This window comes from Portunus trituberculatus, chromosome 48, assembly GCF_017591435.1.
Source record: "Portunus trituberculatus isolate SZX2019 chromosome 48, ASM1759143v1, whole genome shotgun sequence".
Lineage (NCBI taxonomy): Eukaryota > Metazoa > Arthropoda > Malacostraca > Decapoda > Portunidae > Portunus > Portunus trituberculatus.
The window spans coordinates 22,862,419-22,882,418 of NC_059302.1; the positions used below are offsets into that span (position 1 = coordinate 22,862,419).

The 20,000-nt window shown below is 42.9% G+C and overlaps 1 long non-coding RNA gene across 1 annotated transcript in view; it reads right to left on the reverse strand.

Annotated features, from left to right (window-relative positions):
• Positions 1-823: 823 nt before the first annotated feature.
• The window catches only part of LOC123498698, a 49,086-nt gene continuing 29,909 nt past the window's right edge, over positions 824-20,000 (reverse strand). The window contains exons 2-3 of the long non-coding RNA XR_006672777.1: positions 19,524-19,585; positions 824-1,166 (exon numbers count right to left, since the gene is read on the reverse strand). This is a non-coding gene — a long non-coding RNA (uncharacterized LOC123498698). The remainder of the gene's footprint in view (positions 1,167-19,523; positions 19,586-20,000) is intronic.

Genomic DNA, 20,000 nt, shown 5'->3' on the forward strand with positions numbered 1-20,000 from the left:
ATTGCGTTCCACAGCTTGGCCCGTACAGTGCTTGTCGGCGCGATCCTCAGGCCCAAAAGTGCTGCCTCATCCCGCCGCAATTACTTCCCCCAGCGAGCCACCTGCCCGGCGAGCGGCGTCAGTAATTGCTGTGTTCCTGAGCATCACCTGCGCGTCACCCCGGTGTTTAGCAGGACTGAGTGAGTGATCACCCACCTGACGGTCTCAGCCAGCCAGGTGAGACGGATCGCCTGATGAATGGCGGCGGACTAAGACGATACGTGCTTGTTTTTAGCCCCCAAGAATCTATCACTCCGACTACTGGCTTTCCGTGGCTCAAGTTTATTGCCTGATGAAAACGAACAAAAAATCCTCAAGTGAAGACGTAAAATCCTGCAGCATCGTGTGTCTCCTCACTAATGACTGCCTCGCCACCATGACAGATTCTGAACATGCGTGATGCGCTACTTGCTGCACGAACCTTACCGCGCGGGGCAGGACGTGTGTTCCACGACGCTTCATTACCGAGGTGCGGCGCGGACCGGTGTGACGACGTGGGGTCAACGCCAGCTGGTAATGGGCGGCAAACGGTCAAGGGTCTGCCGTGTCCAGTACGTGCCTGTGCAGTGTCAGACCGAGTACACATCACGTACGTACCCCTGGCCGTGCTGCCATCAATTCACCATCCTCTGTCGCGGCCACAACTCATGAAAAATGCGATGGGCGGCATGGACTCCAAAAAGGTGCGATAACAAACAGATTTATGCCAAACACGGCCGGCGCGTTACTTAAGTCCCTTGTGAAAATTTATCGATAGATGAGTATCAGCGGTATCCAGGTAACCGCATAGTCTACTGAAATAAAGTGTTATTTACCTTTCTATCAAGCAGTGAGCGATGATGGTCGTAGAGGCAGTGATTGCGGCGGCGTAAGTCACTGTAGGGGTCTTGAAAGCAGGAGGCCGGAGGTGGGGAGCAGGGTGGGGCTAGCAGAGGTGGGAGAGCGGAGTGGGGGTGGCAGTGGTGGACGTGGCGGTGGTGGGGAGGCGGCAGTGGCTGGAGGCTAACATTTAGTGCTCCGCGGGGGTCCAGCCACACACTACCGTAAAGGTGTGGCCACAGCGGCTGATTTGCGGCACTCCTCAGTTCAACCTCCACACCACCTACTGCCTCCACCTGCCGCCGCGCCTGTCAGGGGAGAGTCATGACTATTACTGCTCCACCAGTTGTTGAGAGTCACACATATGGCTTTACCTAAAACGGTTAAGATATAAATATTTCCACACTAAGAATTGTGAAGTATCATACATAACCAAAAGCTGTCAAGATATGAATACCGCTACGCTAGGAATGGCTGAGTCACATATTACAACAGCACAAGAAATACAGTCCTATAAACCTAACTGAACAAGGAAATAATGATCATGAATATCACTGCACTAGAAATCATTAAAAATTTATTAACATTATTGCACTAAACAACGAAAACTAACCCCTTCAATACTTGAACACAGCTTTACCTTGAGATTTGTGTATTATTAAACCATTTCATTGACATTAGGAAGAGTCTAGAGAGGTCAGAAGGTAAATGACCACAACCTTCACATTTCAGTCCCCCAAATGAGTTTCTGAAGCTGTATAAAATCACCAAATAATAAGCAAAATAAATATGGAAACTCGTCATATTACTGAAGGGGGTAAAGACAAGTTATCACGCTAACAATCACACAACACTAAACAATACAAGATCCAACATAGTTAACACTTTATTCTAACACTGCTTCACTGCAAATCGACTCAAACTCTACTGGTCGAAGGGAGTATCAAGTCGACAAGCCGTTCCATTGTTCCAGGACACTGACAAAGGGCATACGGCAATTAATGGAGGCGCCGCCTGAAGACTGATGGGCCTCACACTAACAATGGGAGGAGCACTGACGAGTAGTGATCCAAATACGGCAATATATCAGTCTTATTGTCAGGGCTTTTGAAAACAAGGTGAGTGAGTGAGTGAGTGAGTGAGTGAGTGAGTGAGTGAGTGAGTGAGTGAGTGAGTGAGTGAGTGAGTGAGTGAGTGAGTGGGTGGGTGAGTGAGTGTGTCTGCTAAGATTTAAATAGTTTGGTTTGTCTTTTGTTGCCAGGGTTTTCAGAAATTGGATGAGTATGTGAGTGAGTGAGTGAATGAGTAAGAGAGAGAATGAGTGAGTGAGTGAGTAAGAAAGTTTGCTGTGAATTAAATGGTTTGATTTGCCTTTTACTGCTATGGTTTAAAAAAAAAAAAACTGGATGAGTGAGTGAGTGAGTGAGTGAGCTTATGTTATTGTCTTACATCTCTAAATCAGATTGTTTAATTTGTCTTGTATCAAAAAGGTTTAAAAAATTAGATGAGTAAGTGGGTAAGTGAGCAAGCGAGTGTTATTATGCAGTGAATGAGTGAGTGAGTGTTCATATCCATCACTTGCCTTACATTAAAAAGCGTGATTTTATGACGAATAACCACACAACTTCTAATAACTCGCATATCATTTTGTTCCTCCTCCTCCTTCCTGTCTCTGTTTTATCTGGCTTTTGACACCTCGATTCCTTCACGGTAAAAAAAACGCCCACTTCATAAAAGCAACAGGTGAATATTTCTGATCACCGTGTGGCAAAAACATTAAAAAAAATGAATAAAGGAAAAACAAACATACCATAATATTGATCAACAGCACCATGAGTAAATGTGACGTAACTCTTCTTGTGTAATCCCTCCAGAGATCACTTCCTTCAAACAGCACGTGAAATAATGTGTCTTGTGAAATGCTTGTGCAATTCAGTGTTGGAAATATGAACGGTCTGCGGCGCTGAGACTTTGATAGACTTTAGTTTCTTAATGTGTGTGTAATATGTTTGACAATAAAAGGAAAAAAAAGGCAGAAATGAATAAAAGGAGATGAAATAGCGTGTTGAATATAGATGGAAAAATGATAAGGGTAAAAATAGTGAATGAACAATAATAATAATAATAATAATGATGATGATGATGATGATGATGATGATGATAATAATAATAGTAATAATATAAATAATAACAATAATAATAATATCATACAAGAATAAACAAAAATAACAAAATAATAACAAAACAAGAAAATAGTGATCAATTATATTAACACAAAACGAGAAAAAAAAAGAAAAAAAAAATCATCCCACGAAAACATTACAAACTTACACTCCAATCAAAACCCATTACTTGAGACAAAACATCCAGACCTTCCAACCAACGACAAGTCCGCTACGAAGAACAATGAGAAAGAAAACTCACGATGCTTCACCCACAAAACATCGGGAAGTGGGTTATAGATTTCTTTCCCTCGATACATTTCTACTCGTCATTTCGTTTCAGGCAGCGTTACTCCATCTCACCTGGCTGGCTGTTTACCGAGGCATTATATCGAATGTGTGTGTGTGTGTGTGTGTGTGTGTGTGTGTGTGTGTGTGTGTGTGTGTGTGTGTGTGTGTGTGTGTGTGTGTGTGTGTTCAAGTGAGTGTGTGTAAGCATCTTTACCTTTTCTTTTATCACAATAACCCCCTCATCTCTCTCTCTCTCTCTCTCTCTCTCTCTCTCTCTCTTCCCTTACTCCTTCCATCCCTTCTACGTATCCCCATCCCTTTCCCCCTCCCATCACCCTTGCCACCTCCCTCCCTCCCTCCCTTAAGACAACAACCACACAAAGAAAGACAAGCTTGAAATTACAGCTGGGCAATAACTATGAGGGGCTGAGGAGAAAAAAAGAGAGGCGGGTATCTATTGTTCGCCAGGAAACGAGAACTCTACGATCCGGGGAACGACAAACAAAAACTCGAATGTCTGTGATGATGGAAGGAGTGGAGGAGGGAGAGGGGAGGGTGCAGGTGGAGGAGGGGTGGTTAAAGGAGGGTTGAGGCAGGTGGACAATTGTTAAATGGGTTGTGGGAAGGATGGAAGGAAGATGAGATGAGATGGATCGCTGGTTGGCTGGTTGGTTTGGTTGGATGTTTGTGTGTGGTGGAAGAGAATGGTTTGGTGGGAGATAAGTGCATATTATGAGATGTCTGTGTTCTCTCTCTCTCTCTCTCTCTCTCTCTCTCTCTCTCTCTCTCTCTCTCTCTCTCTCTCTCTCTCTCTCTCTTTCTTAAGCAAAATATATTCAGCGCTTGTTTGAGTAGATAAACTAAGAGAAATTTTTTTATGTTAGAGAAAATAAGAGGGTGTGTGTGTAATTCACCTCTTCCTCGGTCGCCTGCTGGTCACCCAGCCAATCTTCCCCATTACGGAGCGAGCTCAGAGCTCATAGACCGATCTTCGGGTAGGACTGAGACCACATCAACACAACACACACCGGGAAAGCGAGGCCACAACCCCTCTGCTAGGTGAACAAGGGCCACACATTAAGAGGCTTGCCCATTTGCCTCGCCGCTTACCGGGACTCGAACCCGGCCCTCTCGATTGAGTGGAGCGTGCTAACCACTACACTACGCGGTGTGTGTGTGTGTGTGTGTGTGTGTGTGTGTGTGTGTGTGTGTGTGTGTGTGTGTGTGTGTGTGTGTGTGTTTGTGTTTGTGTTTGTGTGTGTGTGTGTGTGTGTGTGTGTGTGTGTGTGTGTGTGTGTAAGGGGCGGAGAAAGGGACAGCATGGGAAGACTATGAAGATGTCACTCTCAATTATATGGCGGAGGAGGAGGAGGAGGAGGAGGAAGAATAAGGTGATGCAGGTGGTGATGGCAAGATGTATAGACACGCCACACCAAAACGGAACACACTTTGAAGATCCCCTCTTGTCTTCCTCTTACAACATACACACTCACACACACACACACACACACACACACACACACACACACACACACACACACACACACACACACACACACAGGAGAACCGGAAAGTTGAAATTGTGGACTTGCTAAAGCTTCATAAATTTGCTTCCTTTGCTGCTTTTATGCTACACTCACACAAGGCAAGTCTAATTGCAATCAGGGAGTTCATTTGTTCCTGCGGCGTGACACATTTACCTGTACCTGCTCCCCCATCCCCACACACAGCTGTTCCTCCCTGGCACGGCTCCTCACGTCATCCTCCCGCCCCTGGCCACGCTGTCTCCAAGTATTTTCCAACGAGGCTTCAAAAATTAACTCATTTCCTAAACACCTGCTGGTTTCTTGAGGCGGGTTTAGTATGTATCTCATTTCTCACCTGTAGTTTTGGGCTTTACATGGTGAGTGTTACGTAGTTTTATCTTTACGAGGTTTTCTGACATGTTTTATTCCCGGTGTATTCAAGTGAAGGGAAGTTTACGGCTCGTGAGTGAATGCAAAATAGAAAAAACACAATTAATGTTTTTCTCTTGAAGACTGAACGAAAAACCCAAGGGAAAATATAAAAATGTATAATTTCAATATATAATGTAACATGGATTTCCTCGCGAGAAAAATCTGTAAGAACAAATGAGTTCCCAGTTGCTGAAATGAACGGAATTGCACAAAATGAGGAAGAACGTTAGACAAATTATATACCATGTACCTTGATGAGCCAGGTAAATTTATTAGATGCAAAAAGAAACATACACAGGTAAACGTGATGAGATGAAATGCTTGAGGTATTTCTACTACGGTATGCTGTTAACCCCTTCAATACCAGGACACGTTTTCATATCCAATCTACTTACTATTCAGTGAATTTATACAGCCTCAGAACCTTACGTGGGGGATTGAAGTAGTCAAGACTCTGGCCATTAATCTTTTAACCTCCATAGACCTAACCTAATGTCAATAAAGTCGTGTAATCATATCGAAAACTCAAAGTAAAAATGCATTCCTGTACTGAAGGGGTTAATATTCCTTTGTACGTAGTCAATGTATCGTTGAGTAAAACAGTATTGTGTGCACCCAACGCTTATCTTTTTACTTAAAATTCAATCTGAAGACGTGCAAGAAAAGAAGCAAAAAAAGTGAGAAACACAACCAATGATTGGTTAAATAGAAAAAAAGATGATAGAATGAAAAAAAAATACGTAAAATTAAATCCAAATATAAAGAATGAAGGTTCAAAATAAAAGAAAAAGTAAATGATATCAAGATTAAAAAAAGAAAAATAAATGAAATCGAAATAGAAAAAAATCAGAGGTCAAATAATAAACAACTAAATAAATCAAACAGAAAAAGTAAAAACAAAACAAAACAATGAATAAAGCTTTCAAATAAACAAACCGGACAAACTTAACCAAACCTTCACAACATCAACAATCTCCCCCACAGCCTTCCTCCAGCGCTGAGTCGAGACACAATAACAGAGATAAGGCAAACTTCACCATTTTCTGGAGTTTAGCGTCGAATATTATGCTGCGCGGATAACAAACAATCTCTCAAAGGTAAAGGTGCATTATAGTGAGCCTAATACCACTAATGCCGACCGCAGACCACCAGACTAGTAATACTCCTGCATCAACGCATCCAGTCACCTCCACGCGGGGAAGGAAAACACGGAACCTAATATGCAATGAATTAAAATAAGAGAATAAAGTTGTCTCGCCCAGTGGTTTGAGAGGAGATTTGAAAGTACACCTGTGGAAGAATATAACTAGAAAAAAAATTGCAAGTTGTGAGATAACACAGAATGAAGATAAGGGCGGTTGAGCTAGGTCAGAGAAAAAAAATAGAATGAGAAAGAAATGTTTGGTAAATTTTAGATGGGAAAGAGTAAATGTGTAAAGATAACATATATAATAAAGATGGAAAACGTAATGATGTGGAGGATGATAATGGCGTTGAATGGAAGGAAAAATAGTGAAGTAGCAGTATGAATAAGTATATAACGTTGTATAGCTTAACCAAAAAAGTGAATTAGACCAAGGAAATAGGAGTATGGTAAAAAAAAAAAATAGATAGAAAAAATAAAATAAATAGAAAAAAAATAAAAGTGTGAGAGGACAGTGAAATAAAATGAGAATAAAATGAAAGATGAAACAGCTCAGACAAATTGGTGTTGGAATGAGGTGTTACTCCCGAGAGAGACAAGGACGAAGAGGAGACAGAGTTGACCACCACCATCATCACCACCACCACTACCACCATCACAACCATTACCACCATTACCACCACCATCACAAACGTCTTTGCTTTATCACCATTACTGCTACTACTACTACTAATGCCAATACGATATTAGCTCCATTACCATTACTACTGTTATCCAAACCACCACCATCACCACCACCACCACCACCACCACCACCACCACCATCACCACCACTATCATAAACTTCTATTAGTTTTACCTCCTTTACAACTACCACCAACATCATTACTATTAGCTCCACTACCATTACCACTGCCACCACCACCACAATCACCACCAGAACTACTACTATCATCACCACTACTAAGACCAACACCACCATTTCTACTACTTCTACTACTACAACTACTACTACAACTACTACAACTACTACTAAAACAAAACAACAACAACTACTACTACTACTACTACTACTACTACTACCACCAGCACCACCACCACCACCAAAATGTGGCCCCGAGGAAGTGTGTCATGTGGGCAAGTAAACAAACGCAAAAATAATATATATATGAATTAATAAACTTCTCAAATTTGACATGCACTAAAAATACAAATAAACAAACAGGTCCCACGTCGCCTTCCCTTGTTTATGTTATTACAGACGCACTCAGACACAACCCCCCCCTCTCCGCTCTCTCTCTCTCTCTCTCTCTCTCTCTCTCTCTCTCTCTCTCTCTCTCTCTCTCATACGTGTGATATCGTTATTTTTTTTTTCATCCTGTTCTGTTCACATTCTGGAGGAGAGAGAGAGAGAGAGAGAGAGAGAGAGAGAGAGAGAGAGAGAGAGAGAGAGAGAGAGAGAGAGAGAGGAAGTATGTATAGTATCAAATGTATCGTGGAAGGAAAGGCATGGGAAGACACGTCGTGAGGAGAGGGACAGGTAGAGAGACGAAGATGGATTGCTGACAGGTATGGGAGGTCGAAGGGGAAAGGAAAGAGCATACCGAGACGGGAAGAATGTACAGAACTTCATTGGCGATGGCGAGGGAGCAGTAGCAGGAGGAGGAGGAGGAGGAGGAGGAGGAGGAGGAGGAGGAGGAGAGAGTATTAGTAGTAGTAGTAGTTGTAGTAGTAGTAGTAGTAGTGCAAGATATTGGGCTTGGTGGTGTGAGACGAGATAATGAGGAGAAAAAAATAGCAAGGTGAAAAAAAAAATAAAGATGTTTGGCTGAGGAGTTAAAAAGAAGTGTTCAGACAAGACGAAAGAAAAAAAAAATATGATAAAAGAAATTTCCAGCAGATACTTTCCTAATTTGGTTCCACACACGGTTCATCTTATCTTAAACATGTCTACATTTACGAAAACCAGTAGAAGATGGTGAATTAACCCTCTCAGTATGATGACACGTTTCCCTATTCCTTGGGGTGACTATTTGATGATTTTTCTACAGCTTCACCAACTCGTGTGGGGGATTAAGATAGTGAAGACTGTTGCCATTAATTGTCTGCCCCTTCATAGACTCTGGCTAATGACAATAAAATGGTCTAATGGCACACAAAACTAAGGATAAAAAAGCGTCCCTGTACTGAAGGGGTTAAGATTTCAAAGGACTCATGAATGTTAGCACAGAGTAGAACACCAAAACAATAAAAACAGAATACAGAATACCAGAAAACGAAAAAAAGTGGAAAAAAAAATTATAAACTGACAAACAAAACTGGACAACGTTGGTGAATTAAGAAGATTTCGAAGGCGTCATGAACAGAGTAGAAACACCAAAACAATAACAACAGAACACAGAGCACAGAAAACCAGTAAAAGACGAAGAAAGAAAAAAAATGAACACATGATGACATAACAAAATTGGACGACGATGGTGAATAAAGATTTTGCAGAAGTTATGAACGTTAGCAAAGAGTAGAGGACATCAAAACAATAACACCAGAACACAAAAGAAAACAAAGGAACACAAAACAACAACGCTGCAGACCTTTACAAACTTCCTCGACTAAAGTACCTTATCTATAGTGTAAGGCGTAGGATAAAGGGGTAAAAGTCTTCTCCCCACCCATTGAAACGACTCGAGGGAGATTGCAACGTTGAGACAAAGGAAGATGAGACTGAGAGAGTGATTTGGGGATGAGAGGCTAACATGGGAGGAGTCTAAGGGAGGATGGCAAGGAGGGAGACCATCATACTATCATAGAAAGGGAATGAGGAGTGATTGGAGGTTTTGTAGAGAGAATGGCAGAGTAGAAAATGAAAAGGAAAGGATGAAAGGTAGGAAGAAAATAGAAGAGGGAATGGAGAAGGTGAAGACATGGAAGAGAGTGAGAGAGAGAGAGAGAGAGAGAGAGAGAGAGAGAGAGAGAGAGAGAGAGAGAGAGAGAGAGAGAGAGAGAGAGAGAGAGAGAGAGAGAGAGAGAGAGAGAGAGAGAGAGAGAGAGAGAGAGAGAGAGAGAGAGAGAGAGAGAGAGAGAGAGAGCAGGGGAGGGAGGAGGTGATGGAGATAGACTGCGCTCCTCCATTTCCTATTATGGGGAAGCAGGAATCTTGAGGCTTGCGAGGGACATGGTCAAGTGAGCAGAGGCATTCTCTTTCCTCCTCCTCCTCCTCCTCCTCCTCCTCCTCTTCCTCCTATCATAATAACCTCCCTCCCTAATCTCTCTCCTCCTCATTGATCCTCCTTCCCCTCCATTATCGTTGCTTACTCCTCCATTTCCTCCTTTTACTTTACTGTGTTGCTAAGTTACTCCTTTCTTTCTTTCTTCCTTTCTTCCTCTTTTTTTTTTACTTGTTTTCGCTTTTCTATTTTCTTTTTGCCTGTTATTCCTTCTCCTCCAGTTCCTTCTCTTTCTTCGTCCTCTTCTAATCCTCGTTTTATCTATTTTCTTCATTTCTCTCTTTTGTTAATTTCTTCCTTCTTTACTTTTTTTCTTGTATTCTTTCTTCTTTCTTTTAACTTCTCCTTTCTTCTTTTGTCCGTTTTCTCTTCATTCCTCTTAGCATTCTTTTCTCTCTCTCGTTTTCAGTACTTGTGTTCATTTGCCTTTTTCTCCTCCTACTTTTTTGATACCACTCTTACTGCCCCACCGAGACGAGAACACCCAGCTGGAGGCCCTCACTTGCCCGGCCCGGCCTCACAACACTCAAGGTCCCAGGAACGGAAGCACGCGGGTAAAAACGATCCCTGAGGCGCCACACTGCACTGAACGCTCGCTCGTCTTCAGTGGTGGTGGTAATAATGATAAAGGTAGAAGTGATAGTGGTGTTGATGGTGGTAGTAGTGTGTGGTACGTATATATAGTAGTGGTTGTAGTGGTGGTGGTAGTGGTAGTAGTGGTGGTGGTGATGTGGGTGAAGATAGTCAGTTAAAAAAAAAAAAGTGGTGGATTTAGTGTTAGTGATATTGGTAGTGATGGTAGTAGTGGTAGTAGTAGTAGCAGTAGTAGTAATAGTGGTGGTGGTGGTGGTAGTAGTGGTGCCTGATGAAGCTTTAGCAGGGAGGAAAAACTTGTCTCTCGAGTACTCGCGGAGAAAAAAAATAAAAGAAAAAAAATATAAGACGAGGAATATATGAAGTAGAGACACACAACGAAAATGGCTTGGCTCTCTGTCCTTCATTCCCATTTTGGCGCAATCTCGGGAAGATCAAAAGGAGGTGATGGAGGCGGGGAGAAGTAATGGGAGGAAGAGGAGGACGAAGAGGATGAGGAAGACGAGGAGGAGAAGGAATACTACGAGGAGGAAAAGAATGGGGAGAATGAAGATTACGACGAGGAGGAGGAGGAGGAGGAGGAGGGCCAAGAAAATGACGCGAGGAAAGAAAGAGGACAAGGAAGAATGATAGGGAAAAAAGAGAGAGAGAGAGAGAGAGAGAGAGAGAGAGAGAGAGAGAGAGAAATTTTAATTATGGCTGGACACATTTGGACATCAGAACTGGATTCCTTTGGCGGCGGAGAGTGATGGAGAGACTGAGAGAGAGAGAGAGAGAGAGAGAGAGAGAGAGAGAGAGAGAGAGAGAGAGAGAGAGAGAGAGAGAGAGAGAGAGAGAGAGAGAGAGAGAGAGAGAGAGAGAGAGAGAGAGAGAGAGAGAGAGAGAGAGAGAGAGAGAGAGAGAGAGAGAGAGAGAGAGAGAGAGAGAGAGAGAGAGAGAGAGAGAGAGAGAGAGAGATAATCCTCTATAGTACAGCGTAATAGGTGAAAGAGGAAGGATGAACGGAAGGAAAAGTAAGCCAAGAAATGAAGAGGGGAAAAGTAATGGTAAATGAATGAACAGTAGATGATCTTAGAAGTCGTGGCTGAGCAAAGAAAAATGAAAATATGCATTGATACTTTGCCGGGGTATAACATGGATCGATAATGCTCAACTATTAAGCATGACTTGTATTCTGTGACGTTGATAAAAACTTGCACTGGAAAAAAAAGCCTGCCACTATCAGGAGAAGTAAAGAGGAAGTCTGAATTACCCCCCCAGCACTTCACACTAACGCCACGCTCGGCATATTCTCGCTGGCCTCTACCATGTTCTCACGATGAGCTTGGCACCACCGCCCGGCCCACCTGCCTCGCCTGCCCACCTGCATGCCAACAGGTGCTGACGCATCGCTGATCCACTAATTGCCCGCCTGTCGCTGAGTCAAGATTACTTCAGGCCTCCGTCATCCCCGCCCCACCCGTCACATTCCCCCAAAGTTGCCGCATCGCCGGGATCTCCTCGCGGCGGTGGCGGGAAGACGGTGGCTGCCATCGAGGGCTCACACCCTCGCCGCCACATCCACACCTCCAAGCGACCTGCACCTACCACATGCCTCGTTTGCTCGTCACTCCAGGGAAAATTATGCTTCGTAAAGAAAATTAACAATATTTACCTAAACCACATTTTATTTTCTTTGGTCGCTAAAAATGGGATTGAAGTGCATCACTCTAATAGCTTGGGCGAAGTTTTGAAAATTCGACACTGACCACTACTTTCTTTTTTTCCAGTTTGACGTCATGGCTGGAGGCAGGTCAAGCAGAATCCGGATTTCCCGTCCACGCACGCCCGCGACGCCTCGGGAGTGGCCGCACGTCCAACATAACGCCATATACGTGCACTCAAAAGGAGCTCCTGTCTCCTAAAGTGATGTTTCTATCTATCTCTTGCTTCACATTTACATATAAATGATATACATAAGTATATATATATATATATATATATATATATATATATATATATATATATATATATATATATATATATATATATATATATATATGGAGGCACAAATGCATACGTACACGCCGTATTTACTTTACTTATTCAGCGGAGCGACGCAGGAGAGGAAGTTTACAAGAGGCCACTTGTCTTCCTAACCTTTACCGTGTTATCAGCCTTGGCACTGAGCTGAGCACATTCCAGGTCGCGAGAGGTAAGATGCCCTGCCCGTGACACGCTCCCTCTCTCGCTGGGCTCCTGATGGCGCAACATTCCGCCCGCCATGGATGCCCGGAGCGGCAGCCCACCACCATCACCAACACCACCTGACCTGGCAGAGCAGCCCCGCACGGCAGCCACAGTTCACCCGCCGCTCACACTCCTTTATATCTATATGAATTTTATCAGACGAGCGGCACCGGCCTGGGAGAATGTACAATTAAGTTGACAGGATATACGACGGCGGCCCAGCGGGGTGACCTTTGTGGCTCCCTCTTGAGGCCAGGCGGCGACGGCTACCAGGACACACACACACACACACACACACACACACACACACACACACACACACACACACACACACACACACACACCACTTGCCCTATGCATTATTTTAAATTCCTATAGTATGTCAGAGATACAGGAATGTCGTTTTTGTTGGTTTGATGTTGTTGTTGCTGTAGTAGCTGTTGTTGTACTAGTAGTAGTAGTAGTAGTAGTAGTAGTAGTAGTAGTAGTAGTAGTAGTAGTTTTTGTTGTTGTTGTTGTTTGTGTTGTTGTTATTGTTCTTGTTAGTTGTAGTGGGGGTGTCGGTGGCAGTGGTGACGTTGTAAGTGGTGGTGGTGGCATTGGATGTGGTGGTGGTGGTGGTGGTGGTGGTGGTGGTGGTGATGATGTCCGCTTTAGAAATAGAAACATAAATTGAGGCAATGATAATAAAACATACAAACGCAGACACCAGAGGCACGTGTGTGTGTGTGTGTGTGTGTGTGTGTGTGTGTGTGTGTGTGTGTGTGTGTGTGTGTGTGTGTGTGATGTTGCAAGCACCCCTGGCGTTGCTACCCCTCATCGCGCCTCCTCATCGTCAGTCATCCCACCAATACTTCTCACAGCACGCAGGCAGGACACCCCCTTCCCTCCAAGCCATCTTGCCCGCCACCCCGCCTCCCCTCCCACCTCGGTCGTCCCAGCTGGCGGAGGTAGCGTCACCCTCCCATCACACTTGCTTTGCATCAATTCTGCCAGCCGGAGAGAAAGGATAGGGCAACACAACCACTGGCAATTCCTCTCACTATTTCCACGTCAACTTTTTTCCTCCTTCAATCTCTCCCTCATCCTTCCTTCTTCTTCTTCTTCTTCTTCTTCTTCTTCTTCTTCTTCTTGTTCTTCTTGTTGTTCTTCTTTTCCTCCTCCTCCTCCTCCTTCGCAAAGAAAAATGTAACACAGCAAAATCGAGAAAAAAGTAAAATAGTGATGAATTCTCCTTTGCCTCGTAGTTGTTTTCTATCATCCTCCTCTTTATCTTCCCTGTCCTTGCTCTCCACCTTTGCAAAACTAACCTTGGGAACAAAAGTAGATAAAGTATAGAACAAAATATACCCTAGTAAAATGTTAGCTGGATAAGAAATTTTGCAAGAAAAGTATAAAAAAAAATACATACATATATATATATATATATATATATATATATATATATATATATATATATATATATATATATATATATATATATATATATATATATATTATTCAGAAAGGCATATTTTTTTTACCCAAAATATTTATCTGAATATCCCAAAGTGTTCTAAAGTGTCCTAAATACATCAAAGTGTCTCACTGTTCCAAACGGTTCCTGTATACCTCAGTGTGTCTCAAAGTGTCCTAAAGTGTCGCAAAGTGTCCCAGAATATCTCAATGCGTCTCAAAGTGTCCCAAAGTGTCGTAGAATATCTCAGTGTCCAGAATATCTCAAAACGTCCCAGCATTCCATAAGTGTTCCAGAATAACTCAAAGTGCCTCAGTGTCCCAAAGGATCGCAAAATGTCCTAAAATACCTCAGTGTCCCAGAATACCTCAATGTGTGTGTCCCAAAATGTCAGAAAGTGTCCCAGAATACCTCAAAATTGTCCCAAAGTTTCGCAAAAAGTCCCACAATAACTCAATGTGTCTTAAAGTGTCCTAATATATCCCAGTGTCCCAAAATACCTCAAAAGTGTACCAAAGTGTCGCAAAATGTCCCAGTATACCTCAAAATGTCCTACAGTGTCCCAGAATCCCTCAGTGTGCCAAAGTGTCCAGGCAAACACTTGTACCTACACCGAGCCGCCTGCGCGTCCCACTGGCGACCTTTAGCACAAGCTGGTATGTGAACCTTTTTATGTGGCATCATCGAGAGAGAGAGAGAGAGAGAGAGAGAGAGAGAGAGAGAGAGAGAGAGAGAGAGAGAGAGAGAGAGAGAGAGATTAGAGAGAGAATTATAATATACAGATGTGTGTGTGAATACATAAGTGTGTGTGATGTGTGTGTGTGTGTGTGTGTGTGTGTGTGTGTGTGTGTGTGTGTGTGTGTGTGTGTGTGTGTGTGTGTGTGTGTGTGTGTGTGTCGGCGCTTATTCCCAAACTGAACAGGGAACTAACACTGGTACCTTCAAATCCAAAGAAAATTAATAACAATCTAAAACAGAGAAGAAGAAAAAATAAATAATTAAACAATTTTTGACACTAAACCTTTTCATCTCCCAAACTGAGACGGGAAGGTAAAAAAAAAAAAAAAAAACAAGGTGAAGGTGGGAGAGACGTAATTAGACACCATTCCTTTAATAGTGTAGCTGATGCTATTAATACCTGCATCACCCTCAGCTCGCAGGTGCGTGCACAGGTGACTCGAGGCTCCATCCACCCAAATGTGCGAGGGGAACTAAACTAAACTCAAAATAAATCCCCAGCCAGCAACTTTTCCCTTCACCATAAGCAAAGTGAGTGAGATTGAGCTGAACGTCTACTGAACGGGATTAAACTGAACGAGACAAAATTGAACTGAACTGAACATAATAAAACTGAATTAAAACTCTTGCATGCAACATTTTCCTTCATCATAAACAAAGTAAGTGAGGATGAACTGACATAAACTGAACTTAACTGAACCTCAACTGAACTTAAACTGAACTGGACTAAAAAAAAACGAAAATGAATTAAAACTCCTGCAAGCAACTTTTCCCTCACCATAAACAGAGTAAGTGACGCTGAACTGAAATGAATTGAACTGAACTGAACATCAACTGAACGGGACTCAACTGAACTGGATTAAACAAAAAGAAACTAAGCAAAATATCATGGAGTCAGCTTTTCCCTTAACCATAAAGTGATTGAGGCTTAACTCAACTAACGTGAACTTGAACCTCAAATGAAAGGGACAAAAGTGAACAGGACTAAATTCAAAGGGACTAAACTGAACGGGAGAAAATTGAACTGGGTCAATCTAAACGAAACTGAACTAAATCTAAAAACAAAAACTCCAGCAAGCAACATTTCACTCGCAACGCAAATAAGCGGTGAGGTGTTGCCAGGAAGGAGCGCTGATTGCCTATTCCCACTCACCTTAATTACCTTTTTTACTCTTTTTCTCCCTCGTAATCTTCCCTTACCTATACGCATCTCATCTTTCAACACGCAGTCTTATCGTAAATTAGAGGACCCACCCCTATAATTATGCCATCCACGAAAAACAATGATTTCCTACGGCGGAGAATTCATCCGCCCTAATGCTTACACCTGACACCCGTTGACAGGTAGGAGGAGCAGGAGGGGTAGGAGAAGGAGAAGGAGAAGGAAGAGGAAGAGGAAGAGGAGGAGGAGGAGGAATATAGAGCATGAGAACACAGGAGGTGGATTTCGAAGTAAGCAACCCGCATTCCTTTTACTACATCACAGGCAGCGAAATTTAACCACCTGGGAATAGTTGGTGGCTCTCCATCGCCCTTTCTATCTTTTTTCCTTCTCCACCACCACCTCCACCGCCTTTTCCTCCTTCAGCAACCCTCAGTCTCTCACTCTGCAGGAGATAGCGCCACTGATAAAGCTCTAGGTGAGATAACACGCCCGGCACACAACTCTGCCTTTTTGTTCGCTCGCCGCGGGACTGAGCCGAGAGTGATGAGGCGATGCGGGAGATAAGAAGAAATAAGAAATTAAGTGAACCCAATAAGAGTAGGATGGAGGATCACTGACGAATAAAAATAATTGGAGAAACCTGAATAAATGAGACAAGATGAGAGGAGGGAGAAGATGAGGAGCGATGCAAAAGGCTCTTACATAGTCCAGACGCTGAAATTCATTGCAAGCTTCTACATGAACTAAAGAAAGAGGGAGGAGAGAGTTACACCGCGCCAAATGCAGTGTGTCAATCCGCCGCCAAATAAGGTCCAGGGACACATAAGGGGCGGTAGTAACACGCACTTCTCATTACTCAGGGTTCTTTACGCGCCGTGCCACCTGACTTAAAGAAATGCAAAGCTAGGTACTCAGGTCCCCACTAACGAAGGGAACGCAGCCAACAAGCAGCCGCGCCCTGCTCAGGAGGTTCTGGCGGGTGGAGGAGTAGAGAGTCGTGGTGAAGGTGTCAGAAAGGTCCCTCGGCAGTTACGTGACTAGACTCCTGCACCGTCCGCAAGCAAGAACGGAATCCTTTGGAGCCTCAAAAGTAGCAAACGAAGGAGGAGGAAAAGGAGGAGAAGGAACACGTATAAGATTTCTACACATTTTTTTTTTCTTTTTTGCAACAGCGATTCTTTTTCTTTTTCCCGTCAGCATGAAGTATTAATCTTCTGCAACTCAAAATGTTTTACAGGATGAGTTTTAACAGTACGTATTCCTTTGAACAACAGCGCAAAGAATAAAAAAAAAAGAATAAAAATAGTTACAATGCAAAAAACATAAAGTGGCTCCAGCTGAAGACGAAAAAAATATTCAGAGCATAAAAAGAAAAAGTTTTAAAAGCATTAAGAGAAAGATTTATCGCAACATAACTACCATGACGAGCATGTTCCCTACACGATTCTCTTTCTCTTCCGTTGTCTAGTGAGCCATTTATGACTGGGGATGGGAGAGTGAGGGGTGGAGGCAGGAGAGAATTAGGGAGGGGAGATGGGATAGTGGGAACAGAAAGGAAGAGGAGGAAGGGGTACAAGGAAGGAAGAAGAAGTGAGAAAAAAATGGAAGGAAAAAAAAAATCAATACAAGGAAGGAAGGAAGGAAGGAAATGGGAAAAAAGTGAAAAAAATAACGAAAGGAAAGGATAAGTAAGATGATAAAGACGAAAGGAAAGTGAGAGAAACAGTGACACGAAGGACAAAATGGGGGAAAAAATAGATAAAGAACGGAATAAGATAAATAAGAAAAGATTAAGGTAAAATAAAAAAAAGAAAAGAAAAAAAGAAGACGAAAGGAAAAATAGGAATCCGAATGCGAAAAAAAACAAGAAATGATGTAAGAAAGAAGAAACTAAACAAGAAAAACACGAAAAATGGAAGGAAGACGAAAAAAAAATGAAAAAAAAGAAATCGACAGAGAAAAAGAAGAAAGGAGAAGTGAAATAGAGGTGGAGTAGAAGCTATAAAGACCCTGGCTGCTCTGTGTAGGGCGACAGGAACACAGGTGAGGGCGCGGCAGGTAGAAGACACACCAACCCCATGACACATAAAGACTATCATTGTACTTCCTTTCAACTCTCTCGCAAAGGGCAGCTCTGTATGTATGTATGTATGTGTGTGTGTGTGTGTGTGTGTGTGTGTGTGTGTGTGTGTGTGTGTGTGTGTGTGTGTGTGTGTGTGTGTGTGTGTGTGTGTGTGTGTGTAAACATGGTGTCAATTAGATTATAAATGGAGTAGTTTATGATTAGAAATGTTATGATGTGTAGATGAACCGTACAGACCTCAGCTCAAGACGCTCAAAATAAACAGGTAGAAATAAACACTGGCAAAATAACTCGCAAAAAAGAAAAAAAATAGGAGGAAGCAAAAAAACAATGAGTGAAAGGTAATCAAACAACAACGGTTCATCCATTTTGTGTTTTTCAATGTAAATAAAAAAAAAAACTTTCAACTCTCTCCATGTGTTTATTTTTTCTTGTACGTCATGACAATCATCTGCATTTCGTTTGAGTAGAATTTTCTCTCTCTCTCTCTCTCTCTCTCTCTCTCTCTCTCTCTCTCTCTCTCTCTCTCTCTCTCTCTCTCTCTCTCTCTCTCTCTCTCTCACGCACGCACGCCCTCCTCAGATGTCCCCTCGACGCAGCCTCACGATAGCTTGCTGCCCTTGTAACTCAAACACGACCTCGATTTATGAACCACGACTGCAAGACTCTGAGTAATATTTAACACCGAGGTTTAATTCCGACTTTAATGCTCAAGCGATTAAACATAGGGCGGAGAGGGCCGTGGAGGGCATCAGATTGCCTTGGGTGCCTTGACGGGCGGGGGCAGGGTACAAGAGGGAGTTCGATCCTGTTAAAGTAGACGGCAATTTTCCCTTTCAAGACCGTGAGAGACAAGGCGCAGGTGATGGAAATTATAATGTTTTCTTCCGTGGTTATCTCCTTCGTCAGTTGGAGACTCACGAAGGTGTTGGGCATGATTCTAAAAGCTGTTATTGTCTTTTGGTCTTTTTCCTTCCTTTCCTTCCCTCCTGTCTACCTTTCAGGCTTTTCTATTTTTTTTTTCTATTTTTTGTTTCTGTCTCTGTCTGTCTGTCTCTATGTCTCTAATAATGATAAGAATAATTAATATAATCTAAAAAAAATAACAAGAGTACTTAAATTGTTTTCTCTCATCAGCACTTTCGATCTTGAGATATTTGTGTGTGTGTGTGTGTGTGTGTGTGTGTGTGTGTGTGTGTGTGTGTGTGTGTGTGTGTGTGTGTGTGTGTGTGTGTGTGTGTGTGTGTGTGTGTGTGTGTGTGTGTGTGTGTGTGTGTGTGTGTGTGTGTGTGTGTGTGTTTGTGTTTCTGTGTCTGTGTGTTTGTGTGTGTGCTTGTTACGTAGGTTACACTTAATATTTTCGTGTGTTCTTTTCCTTCCTTCCTTCTGATTTTCTGTCAAGCTGCCTGTCTCTGTCTATCTGCCTCACACACACACACACACACACACACACACACACACACACACACACACACACACACACACACACACACACTGCAGTTCTATTTGGCAGGAATCAATTGCTTAGGTCTCTTCCTCCCTTCTTCCTTCCCTTTTATTCCCTGAGGCTAGCGGGACACGCTCCGCTGGACACCGCCTGCAGAAGGAGCCATCTACTCACCCGGGCGTCGTCCCCTGGGGCCTCCTGCAGGGTAGTAGTTGTGCTCTACTCGCTCCAGCATTCTGTTGATGAAGGAGAATGGTAGATAAAGAGAGCTGGAGCAAAAAAAAACATGGAGAAAGAAAGCAAAATGACCATTATTAGCAATCTCCCCTTTCACGAGCGACCCCTGAACTACCCGCAAGACAAACGATCCAATTCACAAGAAACATGGAACAATTTTTGGTGTAAAGAAATAGCGTCGGTTCAAATTGATAGTTCTCGAGCGGTGAAAAATTGTTGTGGTTCTGGGAAATACTTCTGCCTTAAGGAAATGGTTCATATAAATGGTTTCCTACTTATCGTAACCTCTTTTTGGTATTTTTTGTCTGAAAAAAGAAACGTTTCATACTTAGATTGGCGTGCTACGAGAAATGAGAACGCGAATAATAAGCATGTAGGTTAGGTTAGCTTTGGTTACAGAAAGGGAACAAAGGC